The sequence below is a fragment of the Gossypium arboreum genome, chromosome 5 (genome assembly GCF_025698485.1).
Source record: "Gossypium arboreum isolate Shixiya-1 chromosome 5, ASM2569848v2, whole genome shotgun sequence".
In the NCBI taxonomy this organism is placed as follows: Eukaryota; Viridiplantae; Streptophyta; class Magnoliopsida; order Malvales; family Malvaceae; genus Gossypium; species Gossypium arboreum.
Genome location: NC_069074.1, coordinates 60,747,783 through 60,755,139, shown reverse-complemented (window position 1 = coordinate 60,755,139; position 7,357 = coordinate 60,747,783). Strand labels below are relative to the sequence as shown.

At 37.5% G+C, this 7,357-nt stretch overlaps 1 non-coding gene across 1 annotated transcript; it reads left to right on the top strand.

Annotated features, from left to right (window-relative positions):
* The first annotated feature begins 6,260 nt into the window (after positions 1 to 6,260).
* Positions 6,261 to 6,366, top strand: LOC128293377 (small nucleolar RNA R71). The gene has a single exon (XR_008283561.1). It is a non-coding gene; the product is annotated as a small nucleolar RNA R71 (small nucleolar RNA).
* The last annotated feature ends 991 nt before the right edge of the window (positions 6,367 to 7,357 follow it).

Here is a 7,357-nt window from a genome sequence, read left to right as displayed (position 1 = left end):
TTCTGAACTCTGAGGCGTTCAACTGGTGGACTAGACCACCGAGGCAAAATTGGATTGTTCTCAGGTCATCAAAGTGGGCCATCACGGTCTGGAGATGGAACGTTGAGCAGAGTTCCATCGTGAGTTCGAGATATGTCGGCTCGACAATCTCAAAGAAAAGCCCCCAAGGATCAGTGGTCAGGAGGGCCCGAATTACATTCGCGAGTTGGACTTGTTCTAGCGCGGCCCAGTCTATACAGTGGCCCACTTCCAATGGTCGGGCCCGTAGAATCTGGAAAAGTTCTTCTTAGGGCCCAATGGGGAACTGCAGGAAAGGGTGACGAATTTCTACGGTAGGACCCGAGAAAGATGAAAATCCCTTCCTTTTCTTTGAAACAGGGACGACGACTTTCTTTCCTCGTGAAGACGACATGGTATACCTGCAAGCAAAACCATTATTTCGTCGTGATGAATGTTCAAGGTAAGACGAAAACAAATTTAGAAAGACAAAAGTCATATATTAAAAGTAATAATCTTAGTCACAACTACTAGCAAACTTAATAAAAAACGATTAATTTTATGGTGTATCATTAGCATGATGATAGAATGAGTTTCATAGAAAATGGCAAATAATTCTATGTAGCATATTTTATTGATGGAAAATGTCAACCCAAAGGTATGAGTATTTCTATTATCCTAACCATAAATATTCACTTTAAACTAGTCAAATGGAACAGATAGATCATGCAATGAGTAAGAACTTCAACATGAAAAAGATGATAACTACTCTAGATACAAAATTTGAGTGATAGAAAGATGAAAATAACATGAAAAGTGCAGATTACTATGATAAATAGCAATAGAAATCAGTAAAATAAAAGAGAAAAGAGTAAACAAACGCTAGAAAGATGAGAATGAGCGTTAAAAATGGGGTTGGAAGCGGTGCACAGGTGTGGTAGGGAGGCCGTGTGGACTTGCAACGGCTAGGGTTATGGATTTTGGGTGAAGAATATGATGAATAGTGAAGGTTATTTATAGATTTTGGGACACACGGCCAGGGAACACACCCGTGTTATCCAATTTTTGCCCGTGTGATTTGCAGATTTTGAATTTGGGAGCGTCTGGCATTTGGCCCACGCCTGTGTTCCTTGGGCGTGTGGGTGCACACGGCCATGTCTGTAATATCCTGATTTTGGGCCTAATCGGAATAGTGGTTTTGTGACCACAAAATCCGAGATATAAATAATTATTTTATGATTATTTTAAGGTCTATGATATGATTGCATGATTGTGTGAAAATTTCGTGAAGAAATTTTATGCATAAAGTGCTTAATTTGAAATTTGGGACTAAATTGAATAAATTGCAAAACTTGTGTTCTAGAAGTATTTTGCATAAAATTGAATTAGATTATTAATTAGAGGTCCTTAAAGAGTAATTTTACCAATTTCTAAGTCTATGGACAAAATTGGACATGGATGGAATTTTGGAAAGTTTAGTAGTAAGGGCATTTTGGTCATTTGGGGTAAAATGAATTAAAATACAAAATTAAAAGCCAATTTTGCTCATCTTCAACCCCATGGCCGAATATAGCAAGGAGAAACCATGGCTAGGGTTTTCAAGCTTCCAAGCTCGATTGTAAGTCCGTTCTAGCCTCGTTTTAATGATTTTTACGTTTTGGAGTCTCGGTAGCTCGATTTAGCTTATGCTAGCAATAATTTAACCTAGGGTTTATATTTGGAAAAATACCCATAGGTGAAATTTGTGTATTTTGGTGTTTTATGATAGAATATGAGGTTTTAAATTATGTTAGACAACTTGTGCTACTCGGTTTTAAGTGAAAACGAGCAAAAGGGCTTAATCGGTAAAAATACCTAATAGTCATAAGTACATGTTAGAGTGAGAATTTGATGTTGCCATAGAAGGGAAAAATGATCAGAATGTCATAAAACATAATAAAATAGGCTGAATTTTAATTTACGAGCTTTGGGGCAAAAGTGTAAATATGCAAAAGTTTAGGGCCAAAATTGTAATTTTTCCAAAATATGATTTTGGGTCAATTTGAATAATGTGAGTCCTAATTAGACTATATTTTAAATGATAGAGCAAGGAAAACTGAAATTGGGCTAAAATGGGAAAATACCAAGTGGTGGGCGAAATGGTAAAATAGCCATTTTCGCATCGAGGTAAGTTCATATGTAAATGTTGGTAACATAGTTATTATTTTAAATGTTTTAATGTTTTTAAATGATATGATAATTATTATGAAATATTATACTTGTGATAATTGTTTGATAATATGTCAAATTATGTGATATACTTGGAAAATGTGAAATACTACCGAGTATCGGTATCGGCATTCCGTAGAAGATGGTTGAGACACATGATTGGGAAAAGGTCCGTTGAACCTCGGAATGGATTAGGATACAAGTGACATGTGATTGGGATATTTGGGCATCCGAACTCGTTGAGTTGAGTCCGAGTTCACTTATGGATGCGAGCGTCCGAACTCGTTGAGTTGAGTCCGAGTTCGTGAGATGTAACTAGGCATCCGAACTCGTTGAGTTGAGTCCGAGTTCACTTATGGGCGGGTTACATGGTAGCTTGGCTACATATGTGGCACTTATGTGCAAGTTATCCATGTATCCGAATTATATCCCGATGTGTTCAACGGGTAAAGTTCTACTGAAATGGAGGAATACTCAAGATGAAAGGGACGTATTGGTAAGTGTTGTGAAATGGATACTTTGAACAGGTATGTACTTAACCCTCGGGTTGAAAACTCGATATAACAACAATATGGTAAGATGATAAATGAAAAGGTGATATGAATGTCTTGGTGATGATTATGCAAATGATGTTTTATGTTTGCTTATATGGTTATGTTACTTGCTATTTGCATGTGAGCTTACTAAGCATTTATGCTTACTCCTCCTTTTCATTCCTTGTAGTGTTGACAAGCCAGCTCGGAAATCGGAAGCGGTCGGAGGCACGCTCACACTATCCGTATACCATCTTGGCATAATGGCTTGTATATTTTGAGTATGGCATGTATAGTATTATAATCATTTTATATGTATGGTCTTATGATATGGTTATTGAGTGGTATGGAAATAGAAATGCTTGGTAATGATTAGCCATTGGAATGGCTAATCATGATCATATTTGGTATTATGTATGTCAAATTGCTAGCTAATCCATGGAAACCATGAAATAGGTAAAATTTACCATAAAATAGATTCAGACAGCAGCAGTGACGTGAGTGTAAAAATCACTAAAAATAGTAGAAATGGAATTAAATAATGAATAAGTTATGGAATCGAAGCTTGATGAGTCTATTTTCATATGGAATAAGCGAAACAGGTATATGAGCTATATTTTATGAGATGTTTAAATTTTTGTGAAACAGGGCCAGAGTGATTTCTGGATCCCTGTTCTGAATTTGGAAATTCACCATAAATTTTACAAAGATAATTAGAAGTCATGCTTTATATGTACAGATTCCTTATTGAGTCTAGTTTTATTAGAGATAAACGGCATAGTCATTGAAGCTCTGTACAGGGAGATATCTGATTCGTAATACACAGAGGTCAGAGTAGTTGAACCCTGAAACAGGGGAGACTTTAACTAATAAACTGTACTAATTGGCCCAACCAAAAATTCTAGAAAAAAATTAGTAGATATATATATGAGTCTAGTTTCAGTAAAAATTTACGTAATTGGATTTCGAGTTTCGTAACTCGAGATATGATTTTTAAAGCGACTGTGATGCAGTTAGCCAACTTGTCTGGAAATTTTAAAATGAATTGTATGAGCTGTTTAATTAATGAATTAAGTCCGTTAACACCTCGTGTTCGACTCCGGCAATAGTCTCGGGTACGGGGTGTTACAATGTCTGTCTCTGTTCGCTTCTCCCTTGCCTTTGTATGAAGGTCCAGACCCGTGTTGTTTTGGCAGGTTCGCCCACGGTTGCTTGGCACGGACGTGTCGCACGCCCATGTTAATTTGACAGGTTCGGCCATGGTTTCAAGGCACGGGCAAGTCTCACGCCCATGTTGTTTTGGCAATTTCGCCCACAGCCATGTCGCACGGCTGTGGTGATTTATCGTAGCTCGTGCTGGGAAAAATCTTTGCCCTATTTCTACACGGTCCTAAGCACGCCCGTGTGCTTGGCCGTGTCTGTGTGGTAAACCTGTATTCAAGAGCTCTGTTAGTAAGTTAGGTACTAAAATTTAAAGAAGTTAATACAGTTAGTGCTCGGGTTGCCTCCCGAGAAGTGCTTATTTATAGTCTAAGCTCGACTTACCTCTTTATTGAATGGTCATGGTGGTTCGAGGGGTTTATACTTCTCATTCCTGCTGTGAATCTCATCAAAATAAAGTTTTAGGCGGGTATTGTTTACCTTAAAAGTGCCGAACTTGGTATGACTTACCTCGACTATACCGAATGGGAAAATGCTAAGTACCGTAAGAGAAATTTCTTCATTCAGTTTGGTAGTGACAATGTGAGGATCTGCGACATCTAATAAAACTTTATTTCCAACCTTAAGTTAATTTGGAAAGGTATTGAGCTTGTTCTGGCGTAGTTTTGGTTTATTGTGTGTTCTCGATTTATGTGTCTGCCAATCATCTAGCTCCTCGATTTCTAGCCTTCGTTCTTCATAAATAGCTCCTCTACTATTGCTTGAAAATGGCTCATGTACTTCTAACTCATTTCCTGTAAAGTAGGTTGCACCATATTGTCAGTTTTAGTAGAATGGTTTAGACAATCACCTTCAATTTTCGATATTTTGCCAAAATTGCGAGCTTGAAGGGTGATTGTTTTGTCTCCCACACGAAGTGTGAGCTCACCTGTGCCAACATCAATAATCGTTCTAGCAGTTGCTAAAAAAGGCCTTCCTAAAATCAAAAGAGTGTTGCTATCCTCCTCTATGTCTAGAACAACGAAGTCAACGGGAAATATAAATTTATCGATTTTAACTAGGACATCTTCAATAATACCCTTAGGAAATCTTATAGTTTTATCTGGTAATTGAATGCTCATCCTAGTTTGTTTGGGTTTCCCAAGACTTAGTTGTTTAAACATTTTGTAAGGCATGACGTTAATACTAGCCCCTAAATTAGCTAATGCATTATTAACATCTAAACTACCAATTAAGCAAGGAATTGTAAAACTCCCTGGACCTTTCAATTTGTTGGGTTATTTATTCTATAGAATAGTTGAGCAAACTACGTTTAGCTTCACATACGAAGCCTCGTCCAACTTTGGCTTATTTGCTAAAAGCTCCTTTAAAAATTTCATTGCGTTTGGCATCTGCGATAGAGCTTCAATAAACGGTAAGTTAATATGTAATTTTTTTAAGAGTTTAAGGAATTTACCAAATTGTAAATCTGAGCGGTCTTTCCTTGTCGCATTAGGATATGGCACACAAGGTTTGTATTCTGTACTTACTAGTTTCTGCTCATTGTGGTCTACCTCACCTTTACCTTTGCTTATCTCAGTTTCTTGCCTTGGTTCTGGTTCAGGTGTGACTAACCTTTCCTCATCTTGAATGGCAATTCCGTTGAGTTGCTCCCTTGGGTTAGGTTCAGTGTTGCTTGGCAAGCTACCTTGTGGTCATTCAGAAATCAACTTGGCAAGCTATCCAATCTGAGTTTCGAGCCCTTGGATCGATTCTTGTTAATTCTTAAGTGCTGTCTTGGTATTCTAAAAATGAGTTTCTGACACCGATATAAACTTTGAGAGCATCTCTTCAAGGTTCGGCTTCTTTTCCTATTGGTAGGGTGGTTGTTGGTAGCCTGGAGGTGGTCTCTGATGGCCTCCCCATGAAAAATTTGAGTGGTTCCTCTAACCTGCATTGTAAGTATTACTATATGGGTTATTTTGGGATCTAGAGTTATTGTTACCCATATATTGGACTTGTTCCTCCTCGATGCTAGGGTTGAAGGGTTGATATTCTGTGCATGCTCCTTCTCCATTTGAATCGCACCTCATCACTGGATGTACCTGAGTAGAACCACACAAACCATCAATCTTTTTATTTAAGAGTTCTACTTGGTTAGATAGCATAGTAACCGCGTTGAGGTTGAAAACACCGCCTGCTTTTGTCGGCTTTGTTCTCATAACATGCCACTGATAGTTTTTTAGGGACATCTCCTCTATAAATTCGTAAGCCGCCTCAGGTGTCTTATTATTAATAGTTCCTCCAGCAGCTACATCAATCATCTACCGAGTTGAAGGATTCAGGCCATTATGGAACATTTGAACCTGTAGCCAAAGCGGTAACCCATGGTGAGGGCACCTTCTCAAAAGGTCCTTGTATCTCTCCCATGCATCGTAGAATGTTTCTAAATCCATCTGCACAAAAGAAGAGATTTCATTATGTAATTTGGCTGTTTTAACCGGTGGAAAATATTTTAACAAAATTTTTTAGGTCATTTGTTCCTAAGTAGTGATTGACCCTCGTGGTAACGAGTTTAACCATTGTTTAGCCTTATTCCTTAACGAAAAGGGAAACAACCGAAGGCGAATGGCGTCATCAGAAACACAATTAATTTTAAAGGTATCATAAAATTCTAGAAAATTTGCCAAGTGAGCGTTGGGATTCTCGTCCTGCAAACCATCAAACTGAAAAAACTGTTGTATCATTTGAATTGTGTTAGGTTTCAGTTCAAAATTATTTGCAGCAATAGCGGGTCTAACTATACTTGACTTAGTTCCTGTTAAATTAGGTTTAGCATAATCATACATAGTGCGCGGAGCAGGATTTTGATCAACAGCAATTGAAAGAGGTAGCAGATTTTCTTGGTTTTCTGCCATCTCCTCGGTTGTGGTTTGAATATCGTCCACTTGCTCGTTCTCTATGTATCTTAAGCTTCACCTTATTTCTTTTTGGTTTCTGCGACCTGTGTGATCGATCTCACTGTCAAAAAGTAATGGTCCTGACGGGTTTCTTCTATTCATAAACTATAAGAACATGCCAGAAAAAGGGAAAAAGAAGAATTAGTAAATGTTAGAATAAAATTTAAATTACAGTAAAAGTAAATGGCTAAAGTAATAAAAATCGAGTGTTCCTAATATCTTAGTTCCCCGGGAACGCGCCAAAAACTTGATACGTGACATTCGTGACAGGTTTTAAAAATTTATAATGAATCGTTCTTGAAACTAACTATCATAACGATGAAGGCAAGTGTACCTATCGAAAAGTAGTATAGCTTTAGCAAGACCGGATTATCGAAACCAAAGGAACTAAAAGTACTAGTATTAACTTTCTTTTTATTATCTAGCCTAAAAAATTAAAGGGGTTTTGTTTATCTAACTAATTAACTAAACTAAGAAATCACAGAAAATAGAATTGGGGAATTACTTTAAGGAAAACGA